The following is a 23,189-nucleotide window of genomic DNA, read 5'->3' as shown; positions in this document are numbered from 1 at the left end:
TCTTCTATCAACGGCGTGTGAAAAGCACGTGAGTGATATGTGTCTCAATATTGATTCTCTTTCCAGTAGGCAATGCTAACGACTGCCGACAAAATAAAGAAAAAAAAGCTCTTCTAATTATTTACAACTTTTACGCGTTAGTGATGGAAACATCGCTTCTTGCATGCAGAGGCCATAAATAAGGGGTGTTCCAGCAAACACTTTCAAAAAATATTTAAAGGTTGCCTGTGGCAGATAGCATAATTCTAGTTCATGAGCTGGTCTACTCGAAGAGGTGGACGTTACTTGCACAAAAATTGAAATGCATAATCGACTAATTAAGAAAATCACCAATTAGGTTGACCAACTTATGGCTCGTGTGGCAATTTACAAGTTCTAGCCGTGGAATTCGCAAGGCGGATGCTCTAGGAACTAATTCTCAGGATGGCACCAGTTTCCGAACTCGTGTAAGGGCCACACTTTTCCGTCGCAATTTTGACGAGCCTTTCATGGCACCGGGCCATGTGACCTCATTTTTCCAACTACGCGTATGAAATCCGCCGTAAACCTCCACGATCGCCTCCTCTCGACAGTCCAGTAGCGACGCGCGAAAGTACGCTGCGTACTTTCGCTTGGTCTAAGAGTACTATCAAGCAGTTGCGCGAAGAAAAAAAAATGAATGGCAAACATAAATGAATCTGTGTAAGACACTGCGACGATTATCGTCTTATCGGCTGTGGGACGATACCATATTATCGGCGAAATGACGTAAGCTGCTGCTTTGTAGAAATGCCAGCTTGGTGGGAGTGCCACAGCTAGTGGAAGAGCGCCCCCCTTTCCCCTTTTGTTTTTCACAGCGCCATCCCCGTATCGCTCAAACCCTGTTTCGAGGGTGTTTGCTACGCGTTCCTGCGTTCCCTTCCATATTGCTCATAATAGTACACGCTGGCTGGTCAACTAACTATTAACAGCTGCGCTGCAAAATTCGGAGATCATTCAACACATCCTAATGGAATGCGAACGGATTTACCCAGTGACACCCGTAAGTAACCTACACCTTGCAGAAGCGCTTGGGTTTAACGTGGACGGAAGCATCAACCGGTCAGCAGTCAAGATGTTTAGACGTTTAGAGTATTAATCAAAAAAAAAGAGGGAAGAGGTTGATACAACCTGATTTGCTCTCACAGTCATAGGTACAAGATATTTAGAAGCGCGTCGTGGTGTGGCAGTCGAGATAGAGACGTTTAGAGTATTAATATAAATAAAAGCAGGGAAGAGATTGATACAACACTGACTCACAGTGAAGGAAGAAAACTAGGAAGCTTACGAGCAAGTATGCGACCAGTATGGTCAGCAACGCGGCAACAAAGAACGTCAAACGCAAAGCGAGAGAGGCTGAGACAATTGCATGGGTCGCGGTAATGGAAAAGAAACCTATGATTACCTCAAAGGAAAAAAACGAAATCACGAAAGAAACAATTTATGACTTTATTCCCCCCGCTGCTGTTTATTATGTACTACATGGTAAGAAGGGAAAGGGCGCTAGAAGGAATCAATATCGGGTTTAATCTCTCATACAAACTATACGGCACAATAGTAAGGAGCACCTTCCAGGTTTATATTATGCGGGCGACGTTGTGTTGCTTGCTGACAAGCAACACAACTTCAAGGAAGGCGTATCTTCCTTGAATGAACGAATGCTAGATATCTGATTATATCAACCAGGCTAGGTGACTATTTTGTCAAAGCCCCGTTTCAAAGGGGATGCCGTTAAAACATTAACTCACTGCAGTACATGCCCACCGACAGAAGTGGACATAGGAACTGCCGCTGTTGTGGGTGTATTGGTAGCGCTTCGCACACACAATGTGGGGTTTACGGTTCGATTACGGGGTGCAGAGGGGCATACATTGCCAGTTTATCCTAGGGAGCCTACATTCACCCTGTTTTAGGGTGGTGACAGCCTTTGTAAGGGTACTTGCCACCGTCACCTGAATTGGCCCGGTTAAATCTGGGGCACAAAATGGTGAAAGACCAGCCGACAGACCACATTTCCCGCAACCCTTGGTGACGTAAAATCACCTTTTTAATAAACTTTGGCCTCAGCAGCCCGAAACAAATAGCGCGTCTGAGCGCCGTACACTGCACGTCTAGGTTTTAGTTGAATAGACTAGTAAGGACAGTCTTATTACAGCACACTTCGAAAAACACCCTTTACATATTATGTACAACTGGACGGTAACTACAATGCTTAATACAGTTCCCGTTCTTGGCGTGAGATAATGCTACCACGAGCACGCCATCGTGCCTTATAACTTGTTGCTTTACATGTGTCGCACGACATGCAATAGAAAAGTAAGTTTGATGGGTTAAAATAAAAGGAAAAGGCAACTACTATATTAAACGAGTACATCACAGTACATGAGAGCGTGCCAAAAAACAAAGGATTGGGGACCAAAATGGCTAACCACCAAATTTGGCGGTAAATAGCGCTCAAAATGTTGGTGTCACCACCCTAAATCCCCCACATACTATGTTTTCAACTCAAAAAGTTCCTATTTCCTTTCCTTGGCATCACTGACGCTTGGATTCACGCGGTCCTTCGCTATTCGCCGCTTTACCGTTAACGCGGAAAAAACAATTTGCGTCAGCTGAAGCGCTCCTTCATTGACAGCCCCGACTAAACGACAAATCTAGACGAAAATAGTGCGACAAGAGATGAGGGTGCCAATTTATCACCAATTTTGGCGCTGCTGCATCGGTGAAAGCTGGAATGCTTTATAGCGTTAATTTATTATGCTCCTGCAAATTCAGGTCGAGAAATACAAAACGAGACGTTGCAGCTGACTTTTTGCAGACTAAGTGTACTTACGTTCCTTTTCGCCACTTGTCTCGGAGCTCTGCGTCAAGTTTTTCGTTGCGTCATAGTTGAACAAAACCAAAATTTTCGAACACAGCTCATTGAGAGCCTTCTTGGTCTTGTTGATCTCATCGTCTACCTTGATCCCTGTTGTGATGCATATGACCGTGCCTGAAACATTTGCGTGAATGTAGTCCACATCCGATGTTGCAAGGTGCGCCCACCCCGATCCCTTACGTACGAGTGATAAATCTATTGCACAAAATCACGAAGACGAGAGGATTATTACATGCCAATCGCCTTAATTCTCTTCCTATACACTCACTTATCCCACAACGCGAGAAGGGGCTTTTGTATCGCGCTATATTCATACCTGCACCACAGCGTAACTATAGGACTACTTGGTGAAACTGTTAGAAAATATAGAGCTTGCTGACAGACGCGTAGGCCTGTTTTACTTAGAAAACATAATTGGGTCATCTTCAAGCAAGTACTTTGCTAAGTGACGTAGATCTGTAAACCGAACAGGCACTTTTGCTGCGCTATCCGCATCGTGCCGAATAACATTCAGTGTGTGTGAAACGCAGTATGTACTCGTATAAGGAATACAGAAAGTGCTTCAGATTTAGTGTTTGTGAGGGCCAGTGAAAGTACGAAGCTTGTGTCTAACTGCGTACGTTGAAACAAAGAAACCACGACCATTATTTGGTAGCTGCAAGGGGAAACTAAACAGGTACTAGAGCGTATATATTTGGAGGGGAGACATTTTCAAAAATACTTCACATATGGCATGTACTGAAACCCTAACGTACGACTAGGACTACTACAACAGGCCAACCCTATTTCTACGATGAAGGGAGAAACAGAATTCGCAAAATAATATTAGGTTTCTAGCTTATTGATTTAGGCCACGTATTGTAGTTTAAGAATTGCATCCCCTGACATTGCAAGGCATAACTTCCTTGAATGAACGAATTCTGATAAATCTATTTTGCAAACAGAGTGCAAGAAAGTTTAAGACTGCTACCCATACGGTGCGACTAATTACGTTAATATTTTAGGTATTTTTGCTACTTCATGCATAAAAAAACTGTTAAAGGGACTGTACCGTTCATCAAGGAAGTATATTTTCGCACAACTGAAGGCATTTCATTCGAGGTGAACTGGTTTTATTGCTTGAGCCAGTAAGCAATTTTTTAAGCAGTATTTTTTTCTGTGGGTGTAGTCTTCTCAGAACTGTCTACGGGCACAACTGACTACTAAACGCGACGGCACTGCGATGCCTGCAGAAGGGAGAAACACAAAGCGCATCCGTATTATGACTAATCGTAATACCCATCCTCGGCATGTAATCTCTAGCATAGGTTAAGAGTTGTTTTTTAAGACTATAGTCTTTCTAGGCCTACCTAAACGTGAAAACATTGTCTGTGTCTCTCTGTGTGTGAATTCTGTGTCTGTGTCTGTCGTGTCTGTCTGTCTTGTCTGTCGTGTCTTGTCTGTGTGTGAATTCTGTGTCTGTCGTGTCTGTCTGTATTGTCTGCCGTGTCTTGTCTGCGTGAGAATTCTGTGTCTGTCTGTCTTGTCTGTGTGTGAATTCTGTGTCTTTCTGTGTGTGAATTCTTTGTCTGTGTCTGTGTCTGTCGTATCTGTCTGTGTCTGTGTGTCTGTGTCTCGCCGTGAATCGTCTTGGCATCTTGTCCCTTCAAATACAGAAAGTGGATCACTGCACGTGCTTCGACTTCGCACTGTCGAAGCACTGTCAAACTGTTTGTCTTGTCTTGTCGTTCTGTGTCTTGTCGTTCTGTGTCGTGTCTTGTCGTTCTGTGTCGTGTCTTGTCGTTCTGTGTCGTGTCTTGTCGTGTATGTGTCGTGTCTGTCGTGTCTGTGTCATGTCCGGCGTGTCTTGTGTCTGTCCGGCGTGTCTTGTGTCTGTCCGGCGTGTCTTTCTGTCCGGCGTGTCTTGTGTCTGTCCGGCGTGTCTTGTGTCTGTCCGGCGTGTCTTGTGTGTGTCCGGCGTGTCTTGTGTGTGTCCGGCGTGTCTTGTGTGTGTCCGGCGTGTCTTGTGTCTGTCCGGCGTGTCTTGTGTCTGTCCGGCGTGTCTTGTGTCTGTCCGGCGTGTCTTGTGTCTGTCCGGCGTGTCTTGTGTCTGTCCGTCATGTTGTGTCTGTCAGTCGTGTCTGTCTGTCTGTCACTCGATTCAACCGACCGGCCAAAACCAAGCGACCTACTAGCACTGGTGGCAAGGGGTCATACACGTCAACATTATATAGCGCAAAAGAAATGTCAGGCCTATTTGAGGCAAGATATATGTGCATAACCGTAATCCGCGGCATTCATTAAGTATGCACCGTGCACTGGTTTTTACGTTAGTAAATGAACATCTCTTGCACAATATACATCAAAATGAATGTGCGTCTGTCTAGTTTTAGCATAATATAAAACTAATGTTCTATATAATACTGCGCGACACCGCTAGGCGGCCAAAACAAAAATGGCAGCACACATCGGGAAAACAATCCCACTGAAGCAGCGGCTCTGTATCTGGCTTTAACCTAACAGTAATAAAATGTTCCAACAGATGGCGCAAGAGCAGGGCGAACCCGGGTCACCTGAAGTGCCACGCTTTTTCCGACTGGAACAGTCTGTGCAGTGAATTCAAACTGTTTGTCCGACGTTGTTGCATGGCGGCACATCGTTGCATGATGGCTGCTTTGTGGTAAATAATGCCGAGACTGATGTGACGACGCTGGCACGCTTTAAAAGGACAGGGAATTTTTCGGACATCTTCAAAAAGACAGCGGCTCCTACCACTAAGACAAGAATGGTGACGCTCGCGCTGCTGAGCGTCACGATGAGACCTGGCTTCCGATACTGCGATGCTGAAAAACAAGGCCTCAAAGCGCTGAACACCACATCGCCTTTCACTGCTTTCAACTGCAGTCTGGGCAAATATCAGTAAAACTCGCTGACTGTTCCGAGTCCAACTGTGCGTGCCTGAGGCCCTGTTTTTTAGTATCGCATAATCGGAAGCCAGGTTGAATCATGGCTTCCGTTTGTTTCCTTAGTTCCGAGTCCAAGTGTACATGCCCTAGGTTTAACTTTAGGATATATTACTGTAAATTACCAAATGTACCAATATATTGCCAGACACGCTCGTTCAGAGATACACAGTAGAACGGAAATGGGACATTCTCGGCCTAATACAACGGTCAGATGACTGCAAAAGCAGTTTGCCCACTAAGGAATAGCTGCGTGCAGCTGCGTCATGTGAAAAAGTTAATTGAAAGTGAATGACTGGAATAATAATGCGGGGTGCCCCTTTTGGACCATCTCTACTTTCTGCACCAGATTATCGAACAAGAACCTCTAGAATGAATGAGAACTGAGTTTTCAGGCCAGCTCGCAACTCGAACTCCAACAAGGCCAACTCGAAGCCAACATTTCTGGTATCTATCTCGTCTGAGAAAGCGTTAAGAAATGAAAATTTTTCAGAATCTTCTTACCGGGAAAGGGCAGGCCGTAGTTTTCCGGATCTCCTACTTATTATTAGTGCTCATGTTTTAGACAGTGATTGGTTAATACACATCACGGCAGACGGCTCGCATCGTCTCGCTGATTATGAGTGCTGCTATGTTTAGGTACGTCACCTTATCATATTGCCTGCGTTCCATCCGCCCAGGCTGGACAGCGCAGGCGATGTGTCTGCCCGCCCGATATAATGGGTAGACCATAGATAGCAGCAATGCTTTCTTTTTCTATGGGACCCGTTAGCACTATGTCGGCCCACTCGCATTCTTATTGCAGGAAAATCAGATGCAGTATATCGTGTGTGCTAGCGAAGACCACCGAACATTCCTGAAACGTTAGTGTGAGCATCAGAGCAAGTGCTAGAACGAAATAGCCGGTAATCCATATCGGTAGCTTTCCTCCAATGATAAGTTCATTAGTTACAGTAGGTAGATAATAACAATTGAATGCTTTCTGCTGCTCACAATTTACCCCGCATTAGAAGAAAGAGCAGAAATTCAATTTACTCACCACTGCGGGAAAAAAAATGTTTTATCTGTAATCGAAACTGAGTAGCTGGTGAGTGCCGTGAACTAAGTGTGAAAAGATTATGTGGTGACGCTATCTGACATCTGCCGCTCACTGCTACGCAAAGCGCACGGCGTCTTAGTTAATGAAAAGGAAATCGCGAGAAAAGCCTGCAGTGCCACGCGACGCCAAGGAGCTGGTAATATTAAGTTTTTCAGCGAAATACGGGTGTTAGCATTACAAACACCTTAACGAAGGGATCTTTTCAACAATAAAGCTCAGAAGAGGCAAGGAAACAAACAAACAAAAAAAACGCCGGCATAATCGCGTGGAAGAAGTATCGCATGACCAAAACGATGAGCAATACTGCGGTTCGGGCACGTGTGAGCGTTTATGCCTTATCCTATAACGACCAGATGAACGCGTTTTCTTATGTACTAGATATTCCTAACAAAAATTGAACATTTGCCTGCCTTTCAGCCTTGCCAACGTTGAATGAGTAAATAATACTTATTTATAAGCAATTTAGCTTACAGTAAACTTATAATGTGGTTGACGCTTGATGAACACTGAAAACAGCAATACTCCGCCCCGCTAACACGCGTAAGTAAGTTAAACCAATCATAGTTTACGAAGGACAGACGTTACAAAGTTATTCCCATTGGCTTTCACCGTAGCAAGTTTAGATATTAGGCTGAAAAAAAGGAGAACTCCGCTTTAGGATTATTGAAGAATCGCACAAACCTGTTGGGCTAAATAAAGGTCTCCTACCCGCATATTCTAGCCACCACGTATGCCAGACATTTTAGAGAAGGAGGGCGGCATAGGCGCCGACCACGGGGGGGGGGGGGGGGGGGGGCTCCGGGGCTCGAGCGCCCTCCGGAATTTTCCCGGGGGGGGGGGGGGCTGAGCCCCATGCCCCATAAAATGTCATTAGCGGAGTTCTGTTACCCACATAATTTGACGAATCTCTTGCGTTGCCTCCACATTTTCACTTTTGTTGTGGCTAAAAGCTTACGGCACCGTTGTTGGTGTGGACGTGCACGGCTTTTAATTTATACTTTCGCTTTACTTCGGCAAATCCTGACAATAGGAGGACAAGCGCCTGAGAAGCACTAGCGGCGGCTACCTCACCCGTGTTTCCTCACTTTTTTACATTTTTTAACATTTTTTTAATTTCCACTGAGAAGACCATGCACAGACACTTTTCTTTAAATATATACATAGGACAAAGTTGTATTATATTATTGAAAGAGAAGGAGGTAGCCAACTAAATAGCCTATATCTAGAGAATATGTTGATGTTATGTTCACCTCACTTCAAAATACTTTGCGTGCTTTTTTGACCCTGAAAAAAACCTGCCAGTTACCAACAGCTAGATACGGCACGCGGGCCCCACAAACTTCAGCCGCGCACAATCATTCACAGCTACGGCAGGGCTAGAGGAGAAGACGCGTGCTCTCCTTCCCATTCGCGCTTGATTACGTGACCTACAACTAACCCGAATATTGAGTGCGTGGGAAATAATGCCCATCAAGCCGCCATCCTTTTCGGCTCACTGTTGCGTGCTTCCCGCACCCACAGGGTATGGGTCGTTTATGTATATGACTTTTGGATTTAATGCGGAACATCACGGCGACGACAACCGCGACAATTTGCCTGAAGTTACCATAAAGCTAGAAATAGAAAATTGTTAGGCGAGGGTATATATATATATATATATATATATATATAGTAACTGGATTTTTCAATGGTCCAAGCGTATTTAGGCAAATCAGAAGCACAACTTCGCGGTTATCTTAGGTTTAGTATTTACCCAACAGTTTCGGTCGGTGTCCGACCTTGAAAAGGTCGGTCCACCGACCGAAACTGTTGGGTAAATAATAAACCTAAGATAACCGCGAAGTTGTGCTTCTGATTTTCCTTCTTATATATATATATATATATATATATATATATATATGTGTGTGTGTGTGTGTGTGTGTGTGTGTGTGTGTGTGTGTATACGGGTAGGTTTCGGAAAGCTGGTCGTGCCCCAGCACCCCCGGAAAAATAAATTTTCGCCTATGGATGGCGGCAAATGGCAAACAGTACTAAGTAAACCGTTGTTAGTTCGGCACGGCCCAATAAAGAAATTTCGGGGGTGCTTGATGTACGGACAGTTGCACTGGGTGTACAGGACATCACATCAACGTAATTTTTTACTTAACCTAACCAACCAATTTTTTCAGCAGCGCACGCATATGCTCCAGCACGAAAAAACCCTCGACTGAGGTGAGATGGACAATACTTTTTTTTTACGCAATACGAAACTGTTGCGTATTTGACAGAGCTTTCAAAAGAAAAGTACTTTTATATTTTTTAAACCATCACACACTTTTACTGGCACGAACAGGAGGCCAAAAAAGTAGCATTTCGCGATTTCCTAATGTGCGTTGCCTATGCAAGTTTTCTCTCCGGATCTGTAATATGCATACTTGACTTCATGGTGAATTACTGTGAGAGCGTATATAGTCCATCTCATGCACGCGTTTTATTTCGAGCGATCTTCAAAACACTTCGCAAAACGCTATTAATTCTGTTTACACACAGGACATTACGCATACCCCTTCCCTTTTGTTGAAATTTCCCCAGATCACGTCTGTTCACGTTGGTTTTTTGTATATAGAGAAACATGTTTTAATATTTGTCCAGACTGCAGTAGAATGCAGCGAAAGGCGATTCGGATTTGGTGTTCAGCGCCCCAAGGCATTTTTTGCGTCGCGTAACCGGAAGCCAGGTTCAAACATGGCTTGCGTTTGTTTCCCGCGTTCCATGAATTAAGGAGCAACATGAAAGCGCTGCAGAAGAGGAATGCGATTTTATATTACATAACATTAACGCAGAGAATGTACCAGCTTTGTAGTGCACGCAATGTCCACTGTAACTCCGTACAAAGGTCGCGGTATGCTAATAGGGACGAACGAAATGACGCTCCTGTACTTGGATTTTGCAGAACAGGCGGTATGACATGAGCCATTTCAAAGCGTGCCGTTTTTTTTTTGGTAGACAAGGTTTTGAACCGAGGAAACGAATTATATGAGCAATATCATGATCAGCCTATATCTTTATGTCCACTGAAGGACGAAGGCATCACCCTGCGATCTCCAATTACCCCTGTCTTGCGCTAGCCGACTCCAGCTTGCACCTCCCTCGCTCATATCAGCTACATACTCCACAATAATGTGTGAAAGCAGGAAATGTACATAAAGAAATAAGAATTCATTCTTCTATTGCGTATTTTAATTCCATCGTGTATGCTCTATCATGACGCAAACAAAATGAAGCTTAAGGACATAAAAAGCCAGTGACTGTGATTTAGGGAAATCGCAGGTACGAAGCAATGTTCTGCGTCATGTGCAGCGCCATTGCATTGCGCCAGCTCTGCAGTGGCAGAGCTGGCAGAGCTGGCGACAGCGTGCCGGGACAGATAGCTCACTAACTCGTGCGGAGTCTTTGAAGGCGCTGCTTTCTGATGCGGGCGGACGGTTAGTCACGTGGTATTTTTAATTTCAGCCGAGAAGAATAAACCGGCAAAAGTTACTTGGCTGCAAACGTGCCAGTATTCCCTTAGAATTTCTACAATTTCTTCACCGACCGCAAGCCATTCAGAGCAGCATTGAAAAATGTGGCTACTTGTAATTCTTAAATTGAACGGCATCAATAACTGCCGCCTTCTCTAGCTGTCGATGTGTCGATTCATCAGACGTCAGCGGTAATGGCACACTCCACTGTGCTCATCAAATGAATTCGCTGTATGTATAATGAATGCAAACGCCCTGGGCAGATAGTGTACATCAATTCCGTTAAGGAGTTTTAGTTCTCGTCTTGAAGCAATTCAGTAGGAGAATAGTTTCACGCCAACAGAAGATGATTTGATTGCGTTACAAATAACCAGCGCGAAAACACAGACCACGAGAAGAGAATAGTGCACTCTACTTAAAACTGTTTGATTGTAAAAACAAATATATGCGTATTCATAAATAACGAGCAGTGTTCATTTTTGATCAGTGTTTTTCTCTGTTCTGTGTGCCTGTGAAGTGCAAAAAAGCAAGGACAAGAAGCCTCTTTCCTTGTACTGCGCTATCTCGCGCGCCTGATATTTACGATTTGAATGTACACTTACATTGTGTGTCTCGTCTGTTAGTGTTAAGTTATAACACCAGAAATATTGCAACGGTAATAGACAAGGCACTTCACAGACACATGGAACAGCGACAGACACGAACCAAAAAAGAGCGCTTCTCGTTATTTTTTATGAATATATATATATATATATATATATATATATATATATGTGTGTGTGTGTGTTTACAATCAAACTTTACGGTGTTGGGCTGCTGAGCACGAGGTCGCGGGATCGAATCCCGGCCACGGCGGCCGCATTTCGATGGGGGTGAAATGCGAAAACACCCGTGTACTTAGATTTAGGTGCACGTTAAGAACCCCAGGTGGTCAAAATTTCCGGAGTCCCCCACTACGGCGTGCCTCATAATCAGAAAGTGGTTTTGGCACGTAAAACCCCATAATTTATTTTTAATTTAGACAGTGTTGGGGTATATTTGTGTTCACCCACTTTAAATGCACGTAGAGCGCTCTATTGTTCTCTTCTCGTGGTCCGTGTGTTTTCGCGCTGGTTATTTATATATATGATGCAATCAAAACTTCTGCGCTTCTACCATAATTTCACATCATTTATGTAGCATCAGAGCGAGTCGCGAGGTGACATGCACCGATTTCAAGTCTCGAGTCAGCCCCCGTTCTTGGAGGTTTGCGATCTGCTACAGTGCTCAAGCACATGGTTACCTTTAATGAATACTGATATCGTTCTTTTAATAAGCAGCCGATCTCATAGTCAGTTTTTCGCTAATGCACCACCCAAGCAGGCTGCCATGCCACGACCCCGTACACGGACGCAACAACGTTCGTTGCATTTTGTGGCGCATTCTTTACCCTCAGCCACTTCCTCTTCATGCTTGAACCCTTTGCATTATTTGCATCGTGCCTCAAATAAAAAAAAAACTAGATTGTGGGGTTGTACGCGCCGAAACCACGATGCGATTATGAGGCATGCCAAACTGAAGGACTCGGGATTACTTCGAATCGTCTGGAACTCTTTAAAATGCGCTCAATGCAGGATGCACGGGTGTTTTTGCATTTCACCGTCATCGAAATGCAGCCACCGTAGCCGGGGTCCGATTCCGCAACCTCGTGTTTCGCAGCTTAACTCCAATGCCATTAAGCAACCACGGCCGGCATGCCCAAAATCAACAACACCGCTGTATGAAATACCGCAATGAAGGCTATGGAATATGCGATACCACCAGTCTTTCTTTACGCTTCGCTCAATAAAAGTACAGGCGCTTATTTTCGTCTGCTTGCAGAGCAGCACAGCCAGCACTGAAGGAAGTTGTACCCACGCCATTGCGTTCAGCAGGACAAATTCATAGAAACTGAGCTACCGCAAATCAACGTAGCCACGTTTTTGTATTAAAAGATTGACTTCAAGAAAAAAAAACTCGCTGTTCTGCAGCGCTGCTGGTTGCTTCTTCGGTCATGGAAGAAAGGCAAGCAGTGTAACACATGTCACTCTTTTCACGATATTGATGAGCGGGCTGGCCAGAAGGGGTTGAATTGGACGGCCGATGTGAGCGAGAGGAGACGCATTCGAAATTCCATGGATCGACACCATGCGCATGCTTCGTTGCAAGTTGACTAGCGCAAGTTGGCAAGTTGCGAGTTGGCAAGCGCTCGCTGGTGCCGCAATATTGAGTTCCCGCCTGTTGCCTGTACCTATATATTGACAATTATGTTATGGTGTTTTACTAGTGCAATTGTGAACGCACTTGCATGTAACGAGCTTGAGGTAGATTTGCATGGATATATAAAGGAACCAGAGTAAGGCCTAAGCAATATACAAATCAAAGTTATACATATCATTGAGAAAATGTTTAGTAAGATCAAAGCAAATGTTTCAAATGATGACAATTGGTCCCGTAAAGCAAATGGCCGTGCTGAGCTCGTCTGAAACTGCAATATTTTTTTTTTTTGGAACCACGCCAATCAGCACCGGATCGCTCGTACTTAGCACACTAGTAAATGCACATGCCGTGTCCGTCGCTGCTGATTTGGTTAAATATTAAGTTTTCTTTGACGGTTCGCCGTTAGTGGATAACGGCTGGGAGACCAACGCGAAATGTGCCTTGAAATGCAACAAGAAAAGAATACCAACATGAAGACAATTTCTCACTATAGAAAGCCTCCAAATAACTTCTATAGTTATTCGCAAATAAAAAGGTAGTGACGTTTCACTTCGTGAAAGCGGGCTACGCGCAAGCGTATGAACGACGCGAACATGCACAGCGAGCACCATGGCGTCGAAGCACGAACGACAAGGAACCAAACCGGGTGGTTCTGGTTCTCTTCTCCACCTCCAGGCGCCTTCTTCCTCCGGGGCTTGCTTCCCACACGGTCACGCATAGCTCGCCGTTTTCACAGAAGAGGGGGGGGGGGGGGGGAGGTCTTATACGCTCGCGCGTAAGAAAACAACACTGCTGCACGGGATCGCATTTGATGGACAAAAGAGGCACATACACGAAGCACTATGTGTTGTGCATGGGCCCATCTATGCATGTGCTCTCTGTGTTGTGTGGATTAACGTGCCGTCCATCGACACGTTTGCGGAACCCGCCACAATCTAATTCCCGCTAATATTTATCGCTCCATGGTTCTTTGCGATGCGTCGTGTTCTCAACTCTCACCTGGAATGTCTGGAGCCTTCGTAGTCGTAGGGTTAGTTGTTTCCAGCTATGCTGGAGACCCCGCAGTCGTGACGGCAGTCGATGTCGGGCCGGCACCTTGAACGCAATTGTGAAGCAATATCGATGCCTTTTCAATATAGCAAGTTATACGACGCCTTTTCAATATATTTCCAACCCGATATACGTCAAGATGAAAATTTTGTCCATTTTTCCTACACTACGGAGGCTCAGTTCATGTACTGGAGGTAGACATGCAATCCACACGAATCGGACCGCAGCAGTTGCTAATCCCACACAGTTCCTTTGACCTCGAACACCATGATATTCCCGTTTTACCAGAAATAAGGTGTGTTCCGTCGTTAACCAGTTCTTGAAGCGCAAGCCTTAAGGCCCTATAGAAGCCGGACACAAATTTCTTAAAACAGACAAACAAATATCTTTTGTGTATCTTTCCACTATATGCCACTATCTCTACCGGAACTCTCGGTAACGTTGGAGGAGCTTTTAGCAATGCGTGAATTTACGAAATAAAATGTCTGGTAGAAATAGCCCTTGGAAACTAGTCACCTACTATGTGGCGATGCGTGCCTTTGGTAATCTGGCCGTTGGGTGTAGATTTTTGTCAGACTCAGGCCGCGCGGACCACAATACGCATCACATAGTTAAAAGTAGAGGTAGCTGTATCGCTTCCCTTCCTAAAACGCAATATGCGTTTTTTTCTGGTGGTGCACTATTCGGAAACTGTTGCAAGGTTCACGAAAAACAGATAACCTATACATAGTACTATTACAGCGCTCGTCCACTAATTTTATTATTTTTACAATATACAAATTTAGAAATCTTTCAAGAAGACAGGTCACATTCCCTTGAAATAGTCGCGTTTCTTTGAACGGCTCGTAGGTAAAAAAGAATGCGAACGCTTGCTGGATTCCCGAACTACTGAAAACATTCATTATAAAACGCCTCATTTCCGGCATTTTTTTGAAAGCAAGTTTGAAACCATGCAGTGATATTCACCAGAACACTCACCATAACACACCAGAAACGGGTTTAGATACACAACTTCCAGTACTTCCTAGACAACCAAGTTATAGTTATTACAGTTATAAGGTGTTCCCTATACACCCGTGTTCTTGAAACTGAACCCACTGTATACTCTTAAAAGCAATCTAAAGCAAAGCACATATGAGCTCCAGTTATTCGGGCTTAATAATGCGGGAGCATTAAAAAGTTTCACTCATTCGATTTGTTTTGTAAGTTTAGGTTCTGTTATGTTAAGCTTAGGTTAGGTTAGGCACCTTGCCGACAGTAGTGCGATAGTCCTGGTATGCTCGTACCACGTGTCGCCGACCAGCGGACAAGTTCATTTAAAACTATTCACAGGGCCTCCTAATTATTGCTGCGTCAGCGACCGAATGAACAAACTCCTAAATGGCGCATCTGCACAGGAATAAAGCGCCTTCTTTGTAAAGATACACCCGCCTTCATGACACCCAGCCCGCTCTATACTCCGGAAAGCCTTCGTAAGCACAGAACGTAAGGGCGTCATCCAGCCATTTGCGCTCGTTATCGTGGCACACGTTCATGTGCAGAAACTTGTGGCAGTCTACCAAGCGACACGTAGCGTTTAAGTCGTACACCCCTCCCCTCCTTCATTCCCCCTACCTCTCAGTCAATGCCGCATAACGCCGTTTAACGAAGCTTGAAGTTTTTGACTTACGATCTGTCGTCGTGAAGATGTAGCCCAGCGCCAGGGCTACGATGCACAGCACGATGACTGTGCTGGCCACGTACTGCGAGCGGTCGCTGCATTGCCAGTTAACAACAGTAGGTTAATTTAGCTTGCAACACTTCTCGACGGAGGCTGCATTTTGCATGCATCCCCGTCGTAAATCTAGCCGCCCCCTCTCATGTACCGACGGTATTACGTTGGGCCATTAAACCAGGGAAGGAGATCTCAACAGTTTAGGACGCTGGGAAGCTGCGACCACCGTTCGTAAACATTGGCGATGATTATTGATGGATTAAGGGACATACCTGTAGTGCTGCACTGCCGATCCGGGCAGCATTGCATGTGTTGCGTGCGTTGGAAAATGTGGCCCGACTATTACTAACTGAATGAACAAGCGTGGTGTGAGCGCGCGCAAACAAACAGGAATAGATCACACTGAACGACTGCAGACAACGACTGTCAAAACGCTGGCAGCGAGCGTATATACGCCGCAGCGGGCGAAGGTACGTACGGTCTATCGCTTCAACGGAAACTGAGCGGCGAATGCACGGCGCATAAACGTCAGAGCCGTGTGGAGATACGAGACGGTGCGGACGAGCGACGAGCGTGGTTGTTGGCAGCGTAGAAGCGCGCGTCCCCGCACGCTTCCGCTCGGGCATACGGCGCGCGGCGAAGATTTTATCTATAGGGAACCTCACGGCGACGGCGACGGCAGAAATCCGGTAGAAGTGTCCATATAATTGCTATCGCAATAAAATCTGCAGACTTCAGTGACCCCTTCGGTAGAGTCTTCTATCAACGGCGTGTGAAAAGCACGTGAGTGATATGTGTCTCAATATTGATTCTCTTTCCAGTAGGCAATGCTAACGACTGCCGACAAAATAAAAGAAAAAAAAAGCTCTTCTAATTATTTACAACTTTTACGCGTTAGTGATGGAAACATCGCTTCTTGCATGCAGAGGCCATAAATAAGGGGTGTTCCAGCAAACACTTTCAAAAAATATTTAAAGGTTGCCTGTGGCAGATAGCATAATTCTAGTTCATGAGCTGGTCTACTCGAAGAGGTGGACGTTACTTGCACAAAAAATTGAAATGCATAATCGACTAATTAAGAAAATCACCAATTAGGTTGACCAACTTATGGCCCGTGTGGCAATTTACAAGTTCTAGCCGTGGAATTCGCAAGGCGGATGCTCTAGGAACTAATTCTCAGGATGGCACCAGTTTCCGAACTCGTGTAAGGGCCACACTTTTCCGTCGCAATTTTGACGAGCCTTTCATGGCACCGGGCCATGTGACCTCATTTTTCCAACTACGCGTATGAAATCCGCCGTAAACCTCCACGATCGCCTCCTCTCGACATCCAGTAGCGACGCGCGAAAGTACGCTGCGTACTTTCGCTTGGTCTAAGAGTACTATCAAGCAGTTGCGCGAAGAAAAAAAAAATGAATGACAAACATAAATGAATCTGTGTAAGACACTGCGACGATTATCGTCTTATCGGCTGTGGGACGATACCATATTATCGGCGAAATGACGTAAGCTGCTGCTTTGTAGAAATGCCAGCTTGGTGGGAGTGCCACAGCTAGTGGAAGAGCGCCCCCCTTTCCCCTTTTGTTTTTCACAGCGCCATCCCCGTATCGCTCAAACCCTGTTTCGAGGGTGTTTGCTACGCGTTCCTGCGTTCCCTTCCATATTGCTCATAATAGTACACGCTGGCTGGTCAACTAACCATTAACAGCTGCGCTGCAAAATTCGGAGATCATTCAACACATCCTAATGGAATGCGAACGGATTTACCCAGTGACACCCGTAAGTAACGTACACCTTGCAGAAGCGCTTGGGTTTAACGTGGACGGAAGCATCAACCGGTCAGCAGTCAAGATGTTTAGACGTTTAGAGTATTAATCAAAAAAAAAGAGGGAAGAGGTTGATACAACCTGATTTGCTCTCACAGTCATAGGTACAAGATATTTAGAAGCGCGTCGTGGTGTGGCAGTCGAGATAGAGACGTTTAGAGTATTAATATAAATAAAAGCAGGGAAGAGATTGATACAACGCTGACTCACAGTGAAGGAAGAAAACTAGGAAGCTTACGAGCAAGTATGCGACCAGTATGGTCAGCAACGCGGCAACAAAGAACGTCAAACGCAAAGCGAGAGAGGCTGAGACAATTGCATGGGTCGCGGTAATGGAAAAGAAACCTATGATTACCTCAAAGGAAAAAAACGAAATCACGAAAGAAACAATTTATGACTTTATTCCCCCCGCTGCTGTTTATTATGTACTACATGGTAAGAAGGGAAAGGGCGCTAGAAGGAATCAATATCGGGTTTAATCTCTCATACAAACTATACGGCACAATAGTAAGGAGCACCTTCCAGGTTTATATTATGCGGGCGACGTTGTGTTGCTTGCTGACAAGCAACACAACTTCAAGGAAGGCGTATCTTCCTTGAATGAACGAATGCTAGATATCTGATTATATCAACCAGGCTAGGTGACTATTTTGTCAAAGCCCCGTTTCAAAGGGGATGCCGTTAAAACATTAACTCACTGCAGTACATGCCCACCGACAGAAGTGGACATAGGAACTGCCGCTGTTGTGGGTGTATTGGTAGCGCTTCGCACACACAATGTGGGGTTTACGGTTCGATTACGGGGTGCAGAGGGGCATACATTGCCAGTTTATCCTAGGGAGCCTACATTCACCCTGTTTTAGGGTGGTGACAGCCTTTGTAAGGGTACTTGCCACCGTCACCTGAATTGGCCGGTTAAATCTGGGGCACAAAATGGTGAAAGACCAGCCGACAGACCACATTTCCCGCAACCCTTGGTTACGTAAAATCACCTTTTTAATAAACTTTGGCCTCAGCAGCCCGAAACAAATAGCGCGTCTGAGCGCCGTGCACTGCACGTCTAGGTTTTAGTTGAATAGACTAGTAAGGACAGTCTTATTACAGCACACTTCGAAAAACACCCTTTACATATTATGTACAACTGGACGGTAACTACAATGCTTAATACAGTTCCCGTTCTTGGCGTGAGATAATGCTACCACGAGCACGCCATCGTGCCTTATAACTTGTTGCTTTACATGTGTCGCACGACATGCAATAGAAAAGTAAGTTTGATGGGTTAAAATAAAAGGAAAAGGCAACTACTATATTAAACGAGTACATCACAGTACATGAGAGCGTGCCAAAAAACAAAGGATTGGGGACCAAAATGGCTAACCACCAAATTTGGCGGTAAATAGCGCTCAAAATGTTGGTGTCACCACCCTAAATCCCCCACATACTATGTTTTCAACTCAAAAAGTTCCTATTTCCTTTCCTTGGCATCACTGACGCTTGGATTCACGCGGTCCTTCGCTATTCGCCGCTTTACCGTTAACGCGGAAAAAACAATTTGCGTCAGCTGAAGCGCTCCTTCATTGACAGCCCCGACTAAACGACAAATCTAGACGAAAATAGTGCGACAAGAGATGAGGGTGCCAATTTATCACCAATTTTGGCGCTGCTGCATCGGTGAAAGCTGGAATGCTTTATAGCGTTAATTTATTATGCTCCTGCAAATTCAGGTCGAGAAATACAAAACGAGACGTTGCAGCTGACTTTTTGCAGACTAAGTGTACTTACGTTCCTTTTCGCCACTTGTCTCGGAGCTCTGCGTCAAGTTTTTCGTTGCGTCATAGTTGAACAAAACCAAAATTTTCGAACACAGCTCATTGAGAGCCTTCTTGGTCTTGTTGATCTCATCGTCTACCTTGATCCCTGTTGTGATGCATATGACCGTGCCTGAAACATTTGCGTGAATGTAGTCCACATCCGATGTTGCAAGGTGCCCCCACCCCGATCCCTTACGTACGAGTGATAAATCTATTGCACAAAATCACGAAGACGAGAGGATTATTACATGCCAATCGCCTTAATTCTCTTCCTATACACTCACTTATCCCACAACGCGAGAAGGGGCTTTTGTATCGCGCTATATTCATACCTGCACCACAGCGTAACTATAGGACTACTTGGTGAAACTGTTAGAAAATATAGAGCTTGCTGACAGACGCGTAGGCCTGTTTTACTTAGAAAACATAATTGGGTCATCTTCAAGCAAGTACTTTGCTAAGTGACGTAGATCTGTAAACCGAACAGGCACTTTTGCTGCGCTATCCGCATCGTGCCGAATAACATTCAGTGTGTGTGAAACGCAGTATGTACTCGTATAAGGAATACAGAAAGTGCTTCAGATTTAGTGTTTGTGAGGGCCAGTGAAAGTACGAAGCTTGTGTCTAACTGCGTACGTTGAAACAAAGAAACCACGACCATTATTTGGTAGCTGCAAGGGGAAACTAAACAGGTACTAGAGCGTATATATTTGGAGGGGAGACATTTTCAAAAATACTTCACATATGGCATGTACTGAAACCCTAACGTACGACTAGGACTACTACAACAGGCCAACCCTATTTCTACGATGAAGGGAGAAACAGAATTCGCAAAATAATATTAGGTTTCTAGCTTATTGATTTAGGCCACGTATTGTAGTTTAAGAATTGCATCCCCTGACATTGCAAGGCATAACTTCCTTGAATGAACGAATTCTGATAAATCTATTTTGCAAAAAGAGTGCAAGAAAGTTTTAAGACTGCTACCCATACGGTGCGACTAATTACGTTAATATTTTAGGTATTTTTGCTACTTCATGCATAAAAAAACTGTTAAAGGGACTGTACCGTTCATCAAGGAAGTATATTTTCGCACAACTGAAGGCATTTCATTCGAGGTGAACTGGTTTTATTGCTTGAGCCAGTAAGCAATTTTTTAAGCAGTATTTTTTTCTGTGGGTGTAGTCTTCTCAGAACTGTCTACGGGCACAACTGACTACTAAACGCGACGGCACTGCGATGCCTGCAGAAGGGAGAAACACAAAGCGCATCCGTATTATGACTAATCGTAATACCCATCCTCGGCATGTAATCTCTAGCATAGGTTAAGAGTTGTTTTTTAAGACTATAGTCTTTCTAGGCCTACCTAAACGTGAAAACATTGTTTGTCTGTGTCTCTCTGTGTGTGAATTCTGTGTCTGTGTCTGTCGTGTCTGTCTGTCTTGTCTGTCGTGTCTTGTCTGTGTGTGAATTCTGTGTCTGTCGTGTCTGTCTGTATTGTCTGCCGTGTCTTGTCTGCGTGAGAATTCTGTGTCTGTCTGTCTTGTCTGTGTGTGAATTCTGTGTCTTTCTGTGTGTGAATTCTTTGTCTGTGTCTGTGTCTGTCGTATCTGTCTGTGTCTGTGTGTCTGTGTCTCGCCGTGAATCGTCTTGGCATCTTGTCCCTTCAAATACAGAAAGTGGATCACTGCACGTGCTTCGACTTCGCACTGTCGAAGCACTGTCAAACTGTTTGTCTTGTCTTGTCGTGTCTTGTCTTGTCGTTCTGTGTCTTGTCTTGTCGTTCTGTGTCGTGTCTTGTCGTTCTGTGTCGTGTCTTGTCGTTCTGTGTCGTGTCTTGTCGTTCTGTGTCGTGTCTTGTCGTGTCTGTGTCGTGTCTTGTCGTGTCTGTGTCATGTCTGTCGTGTCTTGTGTCTGTCTGTCGTGTCTTGTGTCTGTCCGGCGTGTCTTGTGTCTGTCCGGCGTGTCTTGTGTCTGTCCGGCGTGTCTTGTGTGTGTCCGGCGTGTCTTGTGTGTGTCCGGCGTGTCTTGTGTGTGTCCGGCGTGTCTTGTGTGTGTCCGGCGTGTCTTGTGTCTGTCCGGCGTGTCTTGTGTCTGTCCGTCATGTTGTGTCTGTCAGTCGTGTCTGTCTGTCTGTCACTCGATTCAACCGACCGGCCAAAACCAAGCGACCTACTAGCACTGGTGGCAAGGGGTCATACACGTCAACATTATATAGCGCAAAAGAAATGTCAGGCCTATTTGAGGCAAGATATATGTGCATAACCGTAATCCGCGGCATTCATTAAGTATGCACCGTGCACTGGTTTTTACGTTAGTAAATGAACATCTCTTGCACAATATACATCAAAATGAATGTGCGTCTGTCTAGTTTTAGCATAATATAAAACTAATGTTCTATATAATACTGCGCGACACCGCTAGGCGGCCAAAACAAAAATGGCAGCACACATCGGGAAAACAATCCCACTGAAGCAGCGGCTCTGTATCTGGCTTTAACCTAACAGTAATAAAATGTTCCAACAGATGGCGCAAGAGCAGGGCGAACCCGGGTCACCTGAAGTGCCACGCTTTTTCCGACTGGAACAGTCTGTGCAGTGAATTCAAACTGTTTGTCCGACGTTGTTGCATGGCGGCACATCGTTGCATGATGGCTGCTTTGTGGTAAATAATGCCGAGACTGATGTGACGACGCTGGCACGCTTTAAAAGGACAGGGAATTTTTCGGACATCTTCAAAAAGACAGCGGCTCCTACCACTAAGACAAGAATGGTGACGCTCGCGCTGCTGAGCGTCACGATGAGACCTGGCTTCCGATACTGCGATGCTGAAAAACAAGGCCTCAAAGCGCTGAACACCACATCGCCTTTCACTGCTTTCAACTGCAGTCTGGGCAAATATCAGTAAAACTCGCTGACTGTTCCGAGTCCAACTGTGCGTGCCTGAGGCCCTGTTTTTTAGTATCGCATAATCGGAAGCCAGGTTGAATCATGGCTTCCGTTTGTTTCCTTAGTTCCGAGTCCAAGTGTACATGCCCTAGGTTTAACTTTAGGATATATTACTGTAAATTACCAAATGTACCAATATATTGCCAGACACGCTCGTTCAGAGATACACAGTAGAACGGAAATGGGACATTCTCGGCCTAATACAACGGTCAGATGACTGCAAAAGCAGTTTGCCCACTAAGGAATAGCTGCGTGCAGCTGCGTCATGTGAAAAAGTTAATTGAAAGTGAATGACTGGAATAATAATGCGGGGTGCCCCTTTTGGACCATCTCTACTTTCTGCACCAGATTATCGAACAAGAACCTCTAGAATGAATGAGAACTGAGTTTTCAGGCCAGCTCGCAACTCGAACTCCAACAAGGCCAACTCGAAGCCAACATTTCTGGTATCTATCTCGTCTGAGAAAGCGTTAAGAAATGAAAATTTTTCAGAATCTTCTTACCGGGAAAGGGCAGGCCGTAGTTTTCCGGATCTCCTACTTATTATTAGTGCTCATGTTTTAGACAGTGATTGGTTAATACACATCACGGCAGACGGCTCGCATCGTCTCGCTGATTATGAGTGCTGCTATGTTTAGGTACGTCACCTTATCATATTGCCTGCGTTCCATCCGCCCAGGCTGGACAGCGCAGGCGATGTGTCTGCCCGCCCGATATAATGGGTAGACCATAGATAGCAGCAATGCTTTCTTTTTCTATGGGACCCGTTAGCACTATGTCGGCCCACTCGCATTCTTATTGCAGGAAAATCAGATGCAGTATATCGTGTGTGCTAGCGAAGACCACCGAACATTCCTGAAACGTTAGTGTGAGCATCAGAGCAAGTGCTAGAACGAAATAGCCGGTAATCCATATCGGTAGCTTTCCTCCAATGATAAGTTCATTAGTTACAGTAGGTAGATAATAACAATTGAATGCTTTCTGCTGCTCACAATTTACCCCGCATTAGAAGAAAGAGCAGAAATTCAATTTACTCACCACTGCGGGAAAAAAATGTTTTATCTGTAATCGAAACTGAGTAGCTGGTGAGTGCCGTGAACTAAGTGTGAAAAGATTATGTGGTGACGCTATCTGACATCTGCCGCTCACTGCTACGCAAAGCGCA

At 45.0% G+C, this 23,189-nt stretch overlaps 1 long non-coding RNA gene across 3 annotated transcripts in view; it reads right to left on the bottom strand.

Moving 5' to 3' along the window:
* The window catches only part of LOC125940639 (uncharacterized), a 50,698-nt gene that overhangs the window by 2,768 nt on the left and 24,741 nt on the right, over positions 1–23,189 (bottom strand). For 2 of the 3 annotated variants that reach the window (XR_007463837.1, XR_007463835.1), the window contains exons 4-6: positions 19,048–19,206; positions 15,395–15,480; positions 13,675–13,770 (exon numbers count right to left, since the gene is read on the bottom strand). This is a non-coding gene — a long non-coding RNA (uncharacterized LOC125940639). Of the gene's footprint in view, positions 1–2,946; positions 3,011–13,674; positions 13,771–15,394; positions 15,481–19,047; positions 19,207–23,189 lie in introns of those variants that run through there. The other variant, XR_007463836.1, reaches the window with a different exon arrangement.

This window comes from Dermacentor silvarum, chromosome 10, assembly GCF_013339745.2.
Source record: "Dermacentor silvarum isolate Dsil-2018 chromosome 10, BIME_Dsil_1.4, whole genome shotgun sequence".
In the NCBI taxonomy this organism is placed as follows: Eukaryota; Metazoa; Arthropoda; class Arachnida; order Ixodida; family Ixodidae; genus Dermacentor; species Dermacentor silvarum.
This window is presented reverse-complemented; position numbering and strand designations above follow the sequence as displayed.